This window comes from Cherax quadricarinatus, chromosome 56 (assembly GCF_038502225.1).
Source record: "Cherax quadricarinatus isolate ZL_2023a chromosome 56, ASM3850222v1, whole genome shotgun sequence".
NCBI classification, from domain to species: Eukaryota; Metazoa; Arthropoda; class Malacostraca; order Decapoda; family Parastacidae; genus Cherax; species Cherax quadricarinatus.
Window position 1 is genome coordinate 14,894,377 of NC_091347.1, and position 17,877 is coordinate 14,912,253.

Below are 17,877 nucleotides of genomic sequence, written 5' to 3' on the forward strand. Positions count from 1 at the left end.
TTTCTCAGCAGATAGCCTAAGTTATAAATCTTTCAAAAATACATTGTTTCTCTTTCTCTCTCTCTCTCTCTCTCATTGCATGCACATGCAGTAATTTAGTCACTGAACCTGATAATAAAGCAATATAAAAAATCTAAATATATCCACATCCTGTTTATATAATATGGTATCCACGTAATAAGATTCTTATTGTAATCAGTCCTAAACGTAACCTTAATATAGCTACTGGGATAAAAACTATAATCTATTTTAAACTATAGTGTAACTTTCAAACTGAAGATGCTTTAACCTGAATGTAATTATAATATATCATATACCAAGATGCCATAATATGTACTTGAAGAATAAGTCATAATGCCGTGGCTTGATAATGGTCTAGGACGGACCGAGATGTCGTCTAAGGTTTCCTCCATTAAGTGAGGGTTAGTTGTGACTATGCTTTTTAATAGTGACGTCAATAGACTATAGTGTATTATTAACTGTCAAGAGAACCTTCATATAATGGAGACATTCGGTGTAAACTTGAAGGTAATCTGCCTCTGATATGAAGGTAAACATCAGCTTATCCCGGCCATCATCTGGGCCCTGTTCTCTATCTTCTATATCTGGATAAGGTAATTTGACTGTAAGCAGCTTTATATGAGAGAATGTTCTTAAACTTTGTGTGTTATTCAAATAAAGCAGATTTAACTATTGTGTGTATATATATATATATATATGCAAAACAACCACTCTGAAAGAATAGAGAAATTCCAAGCGCTTTCGTGACTACTCACATTATCAAGGAACTATCATAGTTCCTTGATAATGTGAGTAGTCACGAAAGCGCTTGGAATTTCTCTATTCTTTCAGAGTGGTTGTTTTGCATATTCTGAAATCACCTGTTTACTGTGATCTTATTGCATATATATATATATATATATATATATATATATATATATATATATATATATATATATATATATATATATTATTTTTTTATTATCACACTGGCCGATTCCCACCAAGGCAGGGTGGCCCGAAAAAGAAAAACTTTCACCATCATTCACTCCATCACTGTCTTGCCAGAAGGGTGCTTTACACTACAGTTTTTAAACTGCAACATTAACACCCCTCCTTCAGAGTGCAGGCACTGTACTTCCCATCTCCAGGACTCAAGTCCGGCCTGCCGGTTTCCCCGAATCCCTTCATAAATGTTACTTTGCTCACACTCCAACAGCATGTCAAGTATTAAAAACCATTTGTCTCCATTCACTCCTATCAAACACGCTCATGCATGCCTCCTGGAAGTCCAAGCCCCTCGCACACAAAACCTCCTTTACCCCCTCCCTCCAACCTTTCCTAGGCCGACCCCTACCCCGCCTTCCTTCCACTACAGACTGATACACTCTTGAAGTCATTCTGTTTCGCTCCATTCTCTCTACATGTCCGAACCACCTCAACAACCCTTCCTCAGCCCTCTGGACAACAGTTTTGGTAATCCCGCACCTCCTCCTAACTTCCAAACTACGAATTCTCTGCATTATATTCACACCACACATTGCCCTCAGACATGACATCTCCACTGCCTCCAGCCTTCTCCTCGCTGCAACATTCATCACCCACGCTTCACACCCATATAAGAGCGTTGGTAAAACTATACTCTCATACATTCCCCTCTTTGCCTCCAAGGACAAAGTTCTTTGTCTCCACAGATTCCTAAGTGCACCACTCACTCTTTTTCCCTCATCAATTCTATGATTCACCTCATCTTTCATAGACCCATCCGCTGACACGTCCACTCCCAAATATCTGAATACGTTCACCTCCTCCATACTCTCTCCCTCCAATCTGATATTCAATCTTTCATCACCTAATCTTTTTGTTATCCTCATAACCTTACTCTTTCCTGTATTCACCTTTAATTTTCTTCTTTTGCACACCCTACCAAATTCATCCACCAATCTCTGCAACTTCTCTTCAGAATCTCCCAAGAGCACAGTGTCATCAGCAAAGAGCAGCTGTGACAACTCCCACTTTGTGTGTGATTCTTTATCTTTTAACTCCACGCCTCTTGCCAAGACCCTCGCATTTACTTCTCTTACAACCACATCTATAAATATATTAAACAACCACGGTGACATCACACATCCTTGTCTAAGGCCTACTTTTACTGGGAAAAAATTTCCCTCTTTCCTACATACTCTAACTTGAGCCTCACTATCCTCGTAAAAACTCTTCACTGCTTTCAGTAACCTACCTCCTACACCATACACTTGCAACATCTGCCACATTGCCCCCCTATCCACCCTGTCATACGCCTTTTCCAAATCCATAAATGCCACAAAGACCTCTTTAGCCTTATCTAAATACTGTTCACTTATATATATATATATATATATATATATATATATATATATATATATATATATATATATATGAAAAGCTGTAAGCCTTCTCCCTGAAAGCTGGCTGCCTTGGATCAAACGTGTAGCGCATGCTACACGCCAGGGTATTGTCCAGTGTGGGTAGATTGGTAAAGCACTGCGTACCTTGTCCTAAGGTTCGTAGGTTCGAGTCTCCTTCAGTCAGAGATAAGTGTTTGTGTATATTTCGCATTTATATATATATATATATATATATATATATATATATATATATATATATATATATATATATATATATATATATATATATATATATATATATATATATATATATATATATATATATATATAATGTACACCATATTGGACAAAAATTTGAAGTTACTGTCGTGATTAAACTTATGAGTTGATGGTCGTTCTGCCTACAAGAGTCAATGTAAATATACAAACAGCAGAAAAACGATTCATTGTTGCAGAATTTTCACGCTGAAGACAGCCTTTCCAGATCATGACTTGGAAAAGTTCTTGGAGCCAAACGTAAGGTTACCCCACTAGAAGCTTTTTTTTTTAGCGAAAAGTTGTTCTAATGAAAGTTTGAGAATGATCTTGGATAGATCGGAACGCTCTCAAAAATGTCCTATTAAATTTATGGGTGAACATTGAATAGTTCCTTGTTGATGTTTCACCCGCTGGCGACTTGTTTAAATTATGCTCCCAGTGAGCATAACTTTGTGTAAATAAAAGTTCTCTATTGTAGGTGTCCTTTTGTTACTATGTACAAAAATGTAGCTTCGGCTTTTTGTTTAACAGCTTCTGTACTGTACATTATCAAAGACTTTCTTACAGTCGAGAAATATGCAGTCCTCCCACCCTTATATTTTCTATCACATCTGTGTTAGTACCGTAGGTTTTTTTTAAGTTTGCAGAACAGAATTCCATATTCTTTAAAGCTTTTCTTTTTCCTAGAATAAGAATCAAGAGCTCTAAAGGAAACTCAGAGTTCTTTATCAACATTTTTCTCCCTAACCTTGCAAGGAGAACTGGTTAGGGTTACTGGTTTGAAGTTAAGTGCTTCCTGTCTTGTTTTCTGAATACTGTAATTATGTTCACTATTATTTTAGATGTCTGGCTGTTTTCCGGTGTCTGTTGTTTTATAGAAAATTTGGGAAGGAGGTTTGCACAGAGCTACTGCCACTTCCTTCAGTATCCAAGATGATGCCTAAAGCCTCTCTTGACTCTATTTTCCTCCCTCCTCAGTCAGTAGATAGTAAAATGGGGCCACGGCTCCAGATGACAAACTTAAACGCATTTATTATACTCCTCACACTTATGGCTTCGGGAAGAACGTTACTATTTCGTCTAGCCTTTAAGCCCCGAGAATAATTCAGTAGTAAATCTCTGAACTTCTTTTCGTGCTTCTGCCCGTTGTTGCTAAGCTGATGGCTCCACTCTAATTACGCGTACTCGAAGACGTACCTGGCAGACACAGCACCTGAAAGCAGCTCTCGTATTTACCAGCCCAGTATACACTGCTGATGTAATACGCTCCATTTGCGTTTCTGGACAAGCTGTAACGCAATATCAACCCTCCGGAGGCCACACTTTTTTTCAGCGCTTGCAGTTGCTTCTCAGCTTTCCCTATCCCTCAAGCCGCGTGACTTTGCATTTAGAGGCGTTGAAATCCAGTAGCGCCTTGTTAGAACATTTCCTTTGTATGTCCAAACAGTCTTGCAGGTTTTTTGTCAAAACCTTTTATTTATATCTTCAACCTTGCGCTGTCAGCAGTATTCAAGGCTCTTTTTCGTTTGCTAGGTAGCTTATGTATGGCAGAATGCGTGTGTGTGTGTGTTCTCACCTATTTGTGGTTACTTGGGGCCGAGTCGTAGCTCCTGGCCCCTATATGTGGAGGCATGCCAACAGGTCCCTCCCTCGCGTGGAAGCTGCATTGGAGGGATCCACTCTCTCCCGGACTAAACTTATCGACTACGTAATGGTTATAGAGGTAGCAAGTCACCTATTAATCAGTTACCAATGGTAGTTTAATCCCTAAATCCCCTCAAGGGAGGTTCCTTGATTCTGGCGAGGGGCTCTTGATCTAGGGAATTGGGTCTGTGCTCCAGTTCCCTGAATTAAGTCTGAATGCTTTCCATCCCCCCCCCCATAGGCGCTGTATAATCCTATGGGTTTAACGCTCTATCAATTATAATAATTGATCCCTAAATTAAATATTCAATTCTTAGCTTATAATAATAGCGATCAGTGAAGAGGCGGGACCAGGAGCTATGAATCGACCCGTGCAACCACAAATAGGCGAGTACAACTAGGTGAGTACGTACACTCACATAAATATATATATATATATATATATATATATATATATATATATATATATATATATATATATATATATTATTTGAGTGTGATCTTATTGCATATATATATATATATATATATATATATATATATATATATATATATATATATATATATATATATATATATGCAATATATATATTGGCAGTTTGGAGGGATATGTTGTGTATCTTTATACGTATATGCTTCTAAACTGTTGTATCCTGAGCACCTCTGCAAAAGCAGTGATAATGTGTGAGTGTGGTGAAAGTGTTGAATGATGAAAGTATTTTCTTTTTGGGGATTTTCTTTCTTTTTTGGGTCACCCTGCCTCGGTGGGAGACGACCGACTTGTTGAAAAAAAAAATATATATATGTATATATATGCATGCATTAAGATCACAGTAAACAGGTGATTTTAGAATATGCAAAACAACCACTGTGAAAGAATAGAGAAATTCCAAGCGCTTTCGTGACTACTCACATTATCAGGGAGCAATGAAAGTAATGCATCAAAGGAAGGCATATAAAGGGTCTAGCTTACACCTCACTATCACATCCCACAACAAACCAACACCTGACGCGCGACTCATAAGAAAGGGAACACTGCAGCAGGCCCGCTGGCCCAACTAGACAGGTCCTTCACACAACCCACCAACAAACTATTCTACCCAAAAATTAAGAATTTTAAAATTTATTATTTGGAATTTCTCTATTCTTTCACAGTGGTTGTTTTGCATATGTATATATATATGTGTAATATATATATATATATATATATATATATATATATATATATATATATATATATATATATATATATATATATATATATGTGTAATATATATATATATATATATATATATATATATATATATATATATATATATATATATATATATATATATATATATATATAAGGAATTCGCAAGAGCAGGCGAAATATACATAAACACTGATTTCTGGCTGAAGGAGATATGACCGAGATAGAGGAAGATATGACAGACACATTGAGGTAAAACTTTGGTAGAGAAAATTGTATATTTGGCTATGGTCGAGACACAGTGAGGCGTGAGAGACAGAGATAAGACTGGATAAGAGACGGGGAAATACAACCCTGAGAAACGGGGAGACAAAATTGTGAATAAAAGACAAGGAGTTGAGACATGCTGAAGAACAAGAGAGAGACAGAGATGAAGATACAAATATGCATCAAAGAAAAAGGGAAATACGACAGTTAGAGTCGTATATTAGAGCGTGGAGGAGACAGGGTTTCTTGAGGAAATTTTTGAAACATAGAAAGCGGGAGCCCCAGGCTCTGCTCTGGGCTGCAGGCCAGACTCATGCAAACCTGCTCTAGGCAACACCGCGTTTTATGTCCCTCATTTTCGCAAATCATGGCAGAATATATATATATATATATATATATATATATATATATATATATATATATATATATATATATATATATATATATATATATATATATATATATATAAACATTTTATCAATAAAGGACATTCGTTTATTGTATGTCATTTGAAAAAATGGCCTTGTGTATACCGGAAGGAGGAATGTACGGTACTCATTTTAACGTATACAAACATGCTTCGGTGGTAAGACCACACTTTTGTAAGTACAAGTACTGGTACAGCATCAATAGTGGCTAAAGCAAAAAAAAAAAAAAGAAAAAAAACTTGATCAGCATGAGATCAGCATGTGAAGCGTGCTGGTGGGTGCATCACTAGTTAGGCTGTCAGTGCTAATTTCTTCATCCTGCACGAAAAATAATTTTATCTGTTGGGATGTCAGCTGATTGTTGTATATAACCTTAGTGAACTCATCATCGACGCCTGTAATATCATTAATCCTAATACCATTCCTCGTGAACTTGTTGAGTTGATATCTCTCGTCTCCATTGTGTATTAGTAATAATGGTGGACACATTGAAAACGTTCTGTGAATTAGCCTTTATTATTGCCTTAATGTTGTGTGGTTCCAGGCTTTTGGGACATCGTGTGTGCGAATTCAGCAACGAAAACGCATATGATAGAAAAATTAAAACGTGACCTGTTGTACCACGGTGTCTCTCGGACGGGGTCATGACCGGAGTCATGTCCAGCGGCCTGCCAGTGCCTCATGAGCAACCTGCCAGTGACTCATCAACAACCTGCCAGTGACTCATCAGTGGGCTGTCAGTGCCTACATAATGTCAGTTCTTTTCTACTTTCATTAAGCAGTCCTCCACACAGCGAATATCACTCTGGCATACATATACAGCACGCCAGCGGTTGCTTTTTGTGCTTCTGCCACAGGACCAGCATCACTGAATGGGTCATGTTAGCAAGATCTGGGTCAGGAGATTTTTTCCCTGAAGGATGATATTAAAAGTCTCAGAATAAAAATGTGAACTGAAGAAGGTGGCAGGATATACCGAAGCTGTTTGAAAAATACATCGCTGAATTTGGGAAATTTATTTATTTTATCAAGATCTATGTTGAAACGATCAACTTGGAACACAGGGAATGACAGGGTTGGAAACCCATTCATTGTGCTCGGTCAACTGATGTACAAAATCTCGATTATCTCTGGTGGCCTGGTGGTTAACGCTCTCGCTTCACACGGTGAGGGCCTGGGTTCGATTCCCAGCCAGAGTAGAAACATTGGACGTGTTTCTTTCCACCTGTTGTCTATGTTCCCCATCAGTAAAATGGGTACCTGGGTGTTAGTCGACTGGTGTGGGTCGCATCCTGGGACACTGACCTAAGGAGGCCTGGTCACAGACCGGGCCGCGGGGGCGTTGACCCCCGGAACTCTCTCCAGGTAAACTCCAGGTAAGGCAATAACATCTTGGAGAGAAGTTGTGAGCCTTGAAGAGCTGAGAGAACTCTTGGCCCTCCTAGAGTAAAACAATATATGAAGTGTGAATATCAGGTTGAGTTAGTCTAACAGTCCAGACTGGTTCATCATAACTTTCTCAGGTTACAGTCTTTCTTTTGCAGTTACAGTCCATTTCGTGAAGCTCTAAATTCGCATAAGAAGTGGTGGAATGTAACGTTATTAGGTTCTGTCCTTTGAAATCCGACAAGGAAGCAGAGACTGTCAGGACGCAGCTGTCTGCGACCCGTCAGGCTGTAAGTGACGTCCACCTGTGAAACGGTTCAGGGGGACATCGACGCCAGTGTGACTTCAAGCAAGCTGGCATCATGGCACAGCGCAGCAGACTATTCAAACTCTGTTAATGACAATCGTGCAAATTTGAACGTTTTCAGGCGTGTCATCTTACTTTATAAAAATTGCTTATTTGTGGTTAAATACACGTTTTTCATAGGTTTATACAACCTAACTTAGCCTAACTTAACCAGCCCTATTATAACCTACTCTTTATTAAACTTAGCTTAACCTAACACAGCCTAACCTAAGTTAACCTGAAAAATAAAAAGGCACAATACCGTGACTGGAACAATACACAAATAACCCGCACAGAGGAGACAAAAGTTCGGTCCGAAATGGACAATTTACAAAGTCACACTGTAAATGGTCCAAGCCGGACCGAAACGTCATGGCAAACTTCTCTCTCCTATGTACGGGTTATTTATGTATAACCTAGCCTGACACAACCTAAATTACCCTAACATAATCTAACGTAACTTTAAAAAAAAAAACATTTGTAAGTTTACGGGGAAGAGTAAATAAAGTGACGCGGGACTCACGTAAAATAATAAAGACAGGTTACTCCAAAACCTGTTAACGAAAACACACAGATTGACAGTCAGTTTCACTCTGGTGGAGTAAGTTGTGTCCTCATCCAGCGTTCACACAGTTATACCCTTTTTCCTCACGGACGACGTTTTAGTTGTCAGTGTGACAGAGAAATGACTGATTATTATGGGTTTTTTCCCTCCCTCATTCATCAGCATTATGATGGCTGGCAATGAGGTAATCTACGAATGTTTGTAATTTTGATATCTCAAAAATATATGATGGCTGGTGGCAGACGAGAGGGAAAACTAAAGTAAAAATTAACTGTTTTTATTGAAAATGGTATAAAATACTTACAAATCGATGATTAAGATACATGGGTATCTTTATTGTTGAAACGTTTCGTCTACACCAGTGGTTCCCAAACTGGGGGTAAATTACCCCCTGGGGGTAATTTAACCATTTTTGGGGGGTAATGGAGGGGTGACAGAAAAAAGTTATGAATTCTGAAAATCAAGAAAACAATGCGGTACCCGGTATGAGGATTATTGTTAATTTTGTCTTAGTATATAAAGTTGTAAAGTAAACCTATTATAAGTAAGTAATAAAGTTAAACCAAATAACAATAAACATCAAAAACTAATATACAGTATTAGAAAAGAAGAAATATATAGCTAAGTGTGTGGAAACCCAAAAGTATTTTGACAAGTATGCTTCAGGACAAAAGTCACTCAGTAGCCCAGATCGACCTGTCCAGTACGCGTCACTCACTTCCTGAGGCTGCCTCTATTTCACACTGTCAGTTTATCTGTGAGCATCAGCCGAGGTAGACATAAGCTGGTATGTATGTGTACTGCCCTGTGCAGTATATAGTTAGTATTTACCCACTGTTACTGTGAATTTGTAGCTATTATTAATTTTATATATAATGTATGTGTGGTTCTTACGTTTTCAATGGTTTTGCTAGGATTAGCAGAGTATGCGAGGCTGTATACGTTCACGTTTAGCCATATATATCAATAATAACAACATTTTGTGAAAGGGGTAACATGCTTTGTGGCATGTTAAATTGGGTAACAAGCTGAAAAAGTTTGGGAACCACTGGTCTACACAGTAGTCGTCTTCAGTTAAATACACCCTTACGAAGGCTTCAACGTTAATTTCTCAACGCTTCCTGTAAACTATTGAATATTTTTTTATATATTCGAAGCTAAGTTGAGGTTAAATTAGGTCCTACCGAAGGATTGTGGAAATGAGACATATATACAATCAAATCGTTTACTGAGAAAATATTTATTAAATGTCTTGAATGTACATACACGGAACTATTAAAGCGTATATTAAACGACGAGAAAAAATGTATATAAATGTACGGAAGTGATACGTCTGGCAACGAGGCGGCAAAAATTAAGAATGGAGCGTAAAAAAAGGTACAAATATCTTTGGTAGCGCGAGATCGTAGGATTATTGCTGTCGGCGCGATAACGTAAAGTTATCGCTGGTAGCGAGAGAGAGTAGGATTATCTCTAGAGGTACCGGAATGGCATACAGCTAAGTGTACATTCAGCACAAACACGAGATTAAACTTAATGATGTATAGGCTAATGGCAAACTTAAATTCTAATGACTGGATTACCTTGTGGTACAAACACTGTATATCCAGTATAAAATATATAGCAAGAATTAAGACCATTTAAATTTTCCAAGCAGGATCCCCAGTCCTCTTACCAGGGAGAAAAGATACCACATCCTCAGACTGCATCATTAGTAATATATTTCGTGAAGAATATTCCATGTTGAACCTAGACATGACCACTGGAAGTAAGATGCTTATACTTCATTATATCTTTAGTCCAAAGAATTCATCATGGAAAAAAAACACACTGGTGGGAATATATTGCATTGTGAGGGCATTAATTCTGGGCACGGGAAGCGTCATGTCAATCTGGCACTGCAAAAGTTTGTTGCCTGAAAATTGATCTTTCGAAGCGGGTGTCTTTAATGCTGGCGAAGGTATCTTGAACCAAGACATTTAGAACCAGCATCTCCTTCCCGTGACAATATTTGATTGTTTTTCCGTTCCCAGCGTTGAACGCTCTCACGTTCACTGCTTCCCCATAAATAAGAAACAGAATACGGACAACAGTGGATTTCTCAAAACTTGAACCAACATCAAGGCTAAATATTTCGTGTTGCGTCGCTAGAGGTGCTTCGAGTTCCTCATGAACATTTTACCGATGTGTACATTCGAGGTCACGTGATATATTTTTAGTACATAAAATTATCACATGTACATTCTTTAGTTTCCCGATGATTGTTTCAGTAAAACGTCGAAACAAACTCGCATTTCTTAAAAAAATAACCATTTTATATTCTATACCTTTGTGCCAGTGACCACTACTATATAATATATATATATATTATTCATAAGTCATGAACCACGCCCTTGCGTGCTGGAAGACTATTCAGCTCTCAACAATGTTCACTGTGCCTGCGGGAAGCCATCATGAGGTACACACACACACCATCACAACATGAAAAGTTACATCTTTTGCCTTCGCAAGCTGTGTACCACTGATGAGAGCTGTGGCCAGGTGGTGTCTGAGACTCCCTTTCCTCCCTCAGTGGCAGCTGCGACGGAAAATAGTTAGCTAAATGACACATGCTTCGTAAGTTGGATATAGAGGCGTGCTGATTACTGAAGTGAAGAAAAGAGAGAGTTAGCTGTTGAATAAGCTTTTATTGTGAGAACGTTTCGCTCTGTGTAGCGCTTTTTTATGTCAGTGACTTGGCTTGATAGTGACTTCATGAAGCTCTCACAGGGCGAAAAGTCAAGATAATCTTTCTTTGCACCTGCGTGTTTTCCCAACACTTTGTAAGTTAGCTGAACATAGGTGTCGTATTGCATAGACTCATAGACGACAGAAGGAAAGATGGTCAGTTGTTCAGTGAGATGCAACACAGACCTGGTCGTCCAGATCACACAGTCTTTAGACAAAAACACAGACCTGTTCACCAAGATTACTCTGGCTATAGGCTAAAATAGCGGATCATGATAGTAGTGACTATAGGACAAAACGCAGACCAAAGCTGACAAGATCTCACTTTCTCGAAACAGCGATTTGGTCATCTTGGCTATTGACTAAAACACTGACCTTGTTATCAAAACAACACTGGCAATAGGCTAAATTATAACAATGACAATAATGATCACACTGTCTATAAGGCTAAATTACAGATCTTATCAAGAAAACACTGGCTAGGCCTAAAACAAAAGTCTTAGTCATAAGATGACTGTCTATAGGCTAAATTACGGTCCTGGATATCAAGATTACATTGGATATAGGCTTCAACATAACTGGCTATAATCTTAAATAGTGATCTCGTTGTCACGATCACATTGTACAAGCAATCAAAATGTTTCGTTATCATTTATTTGTACGCGTCTACCACTTAATACTTTATCTTCTTTCTTTCGTGCCCAAGTGAGCAATTATATTCTTCTTTCTCTAATCTTTGAGTGATAGCTTCACCTCTAATTCGTGGGTGTTATCTAAAAGTACAACTCTAAGTGATACATTTACTTCCCTCCACCTTTTATCTTAACAAGTAATTTGACCTCCCCCTCTAACCCTTGAGTGCTAGCTTTACCTACTATTATAACCACGCGTGTTGTCAGACTGGGGAGGGATACCGAGGCTCCTGTGGATAAAATCTGCGGATGCTGCGCGATCATTTTTATTGTGTGTGTGTGCGTGTGTGTGTTAGTTACCATTTTGTCCTAGGCACATGTCGATTAGACACTAGGCCTGTTGTATATGAGTACGTGTGTGTGTGTGTGTGTGTGTGTGTGTGTGTGTGTGTGTGTGTGTGTGTGTGTACTCACCTAGTTGTACTCACCTAGTTGAGCTTGCAGGGGTCGAGTCCAAGCTCCTGGCCCCGCCTTTTCACTGGTCACTACTAGGTCACTCTCCCTGAACCATGAGCTTTATCGTACCTCTGCTTAAAGCTATGTATGGATCCTGCCTCCACTACATCGTGTGTGTGTGTGTGTGTGTGTGTGTGTGTTACCATTTTGTCCTAGGCACATGTCGATTAGACACTAGGCCTGTTGTATATGAGTACGTGTGTGTGTGTGTGTGTGTGTGTGTGTGTGTGTGTGTGTGTGTGTACTCACCTAATTGTGGTTGCAGGGGTCGATTCATAGCTCCTGGACCCGCCTTTGTGTGTGTACTCGTCTAATTGTGGCAGCAAGAGTCGATACACAGCTCTTGGCCCAGTCTCTTCGCTGGTCGCTATTGGTCCCCACTCTCCCGGCTCCAAGAGCTTTATCGTACCTCTTCTTAAACCTATGTATGGATTCACTCTCCAGATTGTTGTTGTTGATTGTGGTATGTGTGTGTGTGTGTGTATGTGTGTGTGTGTGTGTGTGTGTGTTCACTCACCTGTTTGTACTCGCCTATTTGTGGTTGCAGGGGTCGATTCATAGCTTCTGGCCCCCGCCTCTTGCAGGGATCAAGTCTAAGTTCCTGGACTCCCTTATCTCCTGGTTGCGTGAGCCCTTTCATACCTATTCTTCAAGGTATGCAAAGATTCTGCCAGCTCTACCACTTTGCCATCTAGATCGTTTCAATCCCTGTGACTCATCTCTGCTTTTAACTACGAACTCGTATACTTAATAAGACCAGCCTATCAAACAGCCTCACTCTGTCTACCCTGTCAATTCTTGTACGTTGTAATCATGTCACCTCTGGTCCTTCTCACTTTTTAATATTGTCAGGTTGAGCTCTAGCCTCTCATAATTCATAACCCTCACCTTTGGAACTAGTTTTACTGCAAAACTTTGCACTTTTTCAAGTTTTATACACTTTAATAGATACCGGTTCAATACTGGCGCTGCGTACTTCAAGATGGGTCTGATATTCACTGTGTACAAGATATTGAATATTTCCTTGATGTTCCTGAAAGCTGCCCACAAATATATCACATTTTCTTTACTCCTGCTTTTGTAGACAAACTGGGCGTAATGTCCACTCCCAGACCCCGTATAGTATAACAGATATAAAGTGCACGTGTTTCAAGTTTCCAGCAGTGTAGCACATTACTGTTTTTTAAACCCCATTCCAGCTATCAAAATACACACGAAAGAGTGTTTTTTCTGTATTTTCTTGTAGTTTTGACTATTCTTTGGGTCTACCTCTGCTACCAAGACATTTTTCTCATCAGTGTTGTCAGCAGCAGTTCCTAGTTAACATTTACCTCTGGAATCAGTTTTCTTGCATACCTTTATACTGTATTTTAACAATTAGGAATATCAGAACATGGATATCATATCACAGTCATGTGTTCTAATTTTCGTCTGATATGATATATAAAAAAATCAGCATATTACCCTCGATGCATTGTAAAGGATAATTTTAAATTTGATTTAAATCTTGGTAATTATTACCAACAAGTGATATAAAACACACTAGGATATATATGCTAGAAAAAATTCGAAAAGGTTGTCTGGTAAATATATCCCATTATTTGCTTACGTGTCTTTTAAATTTGAATTTGCAAGTATAGCATAATAGGAAGTGGTGCTATTTTCATAGTTATTTAGGGAGGAAGGAGGAAAATGGGATGGTTAACAGGGTGTAAAAAAAATTGAGGTTGGTGGAAAGAGGAGTAAGGGACGTCCCAGGAAGAATTGGAAGATTCGTGTGAAGGAGCTTGACTGATTTGATGGCTGTAACGTCGACATTTGTGTAGACATAAGTACGCAGAGCGAGTCTTTATTTAGACTGTTTCTCTCGGTATAGCTTTTTCATGAGTTGGGAAAGCTCTCAGAGCAAAACGATTCCCAAATAATGGCTAGATCTGTACCATTACAACAACCCCCAAACATCGGCCTTCGACTATTATCAAATTACTGTTAAGCTCAAATGGTGTTTGATGAAGGTCGACGATTATAATAACCTCTAGAAAAAATAATTGTGAATTGTTCCAGCGGACCGTATTGTAACCTGAATCTTGCTCTGTACACCTATCGTCTACGCAAAGGTTTAGGTAGTTAAGGGAAACGTGTCAGTATGCAGGATTTGACGTTATGTTGGAGTGACGAGACAGCTAGAGAGTGATGACACGTGGTGGAAGCACCTGTCAGGTGTACATCACGCACGTGTCCTGCGTGCATCATCCAGCTCGTGTCACGTGTACATCAAGCACGTTTCAATTGTACACCGTCAAGAACGTGTCAGGTGTACATCATCCAGAACGTGTTCTGTGTACACAAAGCACGTGTCATGTGTACATCAAGCATGTGTACAAGTATATCATATGTACAGACATGTAATATGTACATCAAGGGTGTTGTGTGTACATCCAGCACTTACGATGTATACAGCATCAGACACACGTGACAAATGAATCGGTATCCACACCTGTAATAGCGGGTGAAAGAAAGCCAGGAATTCATCCAATAAGCCAGATATCAAGCCAGTCAGTAAAGCAGGAACTCATCCACCTACCACCAGTATGTATCAGGCATCTGATAAAGCATGTACAGACGCTGGAGAAAGTGTAAAGGTTTGCACCGAGACTAGTCCCAGAGCTGAGATGTATATAAGCTTTGACGAGAAGCCAGAGGAGCTAAACCTGACGATAGGAGAAGGCAGAAGAAACAGGGGTGACATGATTATGACATACAAAATACTAAGAGGTCACAGATGGCAGTTAAAAGCACAGGCGTGTCACAGTGATGTTAGGAAATGTTTCTTTAGCCTGAGAGGGTTAAAGTAGAGACAGGATCTTTAGAAAGTGTTAAAAATAGGCATGGTAGAGCTCAGGCAACAGGGAGAGAGTGAACCCAGTAGCTGGCAGTGGAGCAGTGCCAGGAGCCCAGATTCGACCACTTCAACGCAAATAGGTGAATACAAATGGGTAAGTACAGTACACCAGCCAAACATTTAGTCAGCCGGTCATTCATTCAGCCAGTCAGCCAACAGAGAGCATGTTGCTGTCCATTTCTGTTGCGACAGGACGCAAGCAAGGCAGGAGCGACTCCCCTGCCGAACAATTGGCTGTAATACTCCCAAATTACTCGGCTAATGCGGGTATAACCACCTGAAGAGCTCCGCCACGGGTTAAGTGCCGTTTGAACCAACAAATAACAGTGTTTCCCGTTGTCTCTGCGTCGCTCTTGTGTGTGTTTTCGACGCTCGCGATCACGTCTGACAGATGGCGTTGAGATTAGCTCTAAAGACTCGCTCCCAGCATCCCATATATCTTTAAAACAGCGAGCGTGGGGATACCCATGCTCTGTTGCGTGTCACCCAGTTTAGAGTGTGTGGAGATACTAACGCTCAAAGGCAGAGAGGGTTTCAAACTGTTCCACGGAACCCTGGGATTCCAATAGAGAGAGAGAGAGAGAGAGGGAGAGAGAATGAATTGTATCATTACATTACTACTTTCAATATTAAATTGCGGAAAATCTTTCTTCCCTCCATCGTATTCCTCCGCCACCATATTCCCTACAATAACCCCTCTTCTTCTCCCCCCTAGTATAGTTACTCCTACCATAGCTGGGTAGGCAATGGCACGAGGTACCATGGATCGCCAGGACTAATCCAATACTCCGTATTGGATTAGTAAACTTTTTCTAGCGCTGCCAACGCGTTTTTTTCACAAAAAAATTTGCCTGTGTAAAGTACCTCGTGTGTTAGTCTCTCTCTCTCTCTCTCTCTCTCTCTCTCTCTCTCTCTCTCTCTGTCTCTCTCTCTCTCTCTCTCTGTCTCTCTCTCTCTCTCTCTCTCTCTCTCTCTCTCTCTCTCTCTCTGTGTCTCTGTGTCTCTGTCTCTCTCTCTCTGTCTCTCTCTCTCTCTCTCTCTCTCTCTCTCTCTCTCTCTCTCTCTCTCTCTCTCTCTCTCTCTCTTTTTACACAGGGTTTGACAAGGTTAAGGATCCCTAGCTTTATTGACAAGCTATTTACAGGTTAAGGATTCCTAACTTTATTGGCAAGCTAAGAGCTGTTACCTACATCAGCTCATTTGAAATCATTTTTATTGTTATGAGACATACAAGTAGGGAACAGGATGAAGTTGGAGCCATCTGTGGGCCAGCATTTTCATTTGATCAACTGACTTTATCTCGTTGACATCATTATGCTGTACGAATGTGATCCATACTCGAGTCATCCTGGGTATATAGGATCTCAGATGGAGTGATCTGGAGAAGGGTACAGCCAGAGTGAAGTTACTGCTTTCTGCCCGTCTTGTGGCATAAAAGCTTGTTTCAAGCTGTCCTCGAAGTGGATCCAAGTGTGGTACTTTGACAATATTGGCCTTGTACATAACAGTAAGGCTACCCACATCCCTCCTATGTTGAAGGCTCTGCTGAAATGACAGATCTATCCAGGATGGGTCCAGGCGAGTGATGAGACGTCTTGCTCTGTTCTCTACTCTGTCAAGCAGTCGCAGATGAGAGGGGGGGGGGGCAGGCAAACCAAGAAAGTGGAGCATACTCAAGGTGATAGCGTACTTGTGCTTCGTACAGAATCTTGCAACCCCTACTGTCAAGTACATGCGAGATACGGCGAAGTGCTGTAAGCTTCCTGGCTGCCTTGTTTGCAAGATTTACAACATGGTTCTTCATGGTTAGTTTGGAGTAAAATTTCACCCCAAGGATATCAACTTCTCCAGGTGCCAACACCCTCGCCATTCATCCTTACTACTGCCCCAGCATTACCATCATAGTGCCTAGAGACGATCATCATTTGCGTTTTCTCATGTGCAAATGTTACTTGCCATCTATTTCCCCAAGCTGATATAGCTCTCAGCTGGTGATTGATGTAGCTTAGAGCAGCTGGCATTTCTTCTCTTGGATAAGTGAATGTCAGTGTGCAGTCGTCTGCATATGCATGTGATTCTGGGATGAGATGAAGAAGGTCGTTGAAGTAGACATTCCATAACAATGGTCCCAGCACGCTTCCTTGTGGAACACTTGCCCCAATAGGATGTCTTGCTGATTCCGTTCCATTGAGAACTACACTTAGAGATCTACCATGAAGGTAATCACTGAGGAGACATAGCGTAGAGCCTGCAATTCCCAGTGCTTGAAGTTTTGCTAAGAGGCCCTTGTGCCACACCCGGTCGAAAGCGCCAGCAATGTCCAGTGCCACTACACAGCTGACTTTGGATTCATCCAGTGACTGGTGCCACTTAGTGGAGAGGTTTAACAACAGATCAGCAGCAGAGTAACCTTTCCTGAAGCCATATTGACGATCACAAAGTAGTGAGTGATAGTCAAAAAACTCTGTCATTTGTCTTGAGATTATTGTCTCAAAGATCTTACCAGTGATTGACAGGAGTGACACTGGTCTGTAGTTGCTGATTTCTGCTCTGCTCTTCTTTTTGTGAACAGGGACTACATTTGCCTCTTTCCATAGAGAGGGCCATTTAGACTATACTAGGCAGTG

At 40.2% G+C, this 17,877-nt stretch overlaps 1 long non-coding RNA gene across 2 annotated transcripts in view; it reads left to right on the plus strand.

Moving 5' to 3' along the window:
• LOC138854372 (uncharacterized) overlaps positions 1–17,877 on the plus strand; it is a 704,854-nt gene that overhangs the window by 538,805 nt on the left and 148,172 nt on the right. The gene's annotated exons all lie outside the window — the stretch shown is intronic.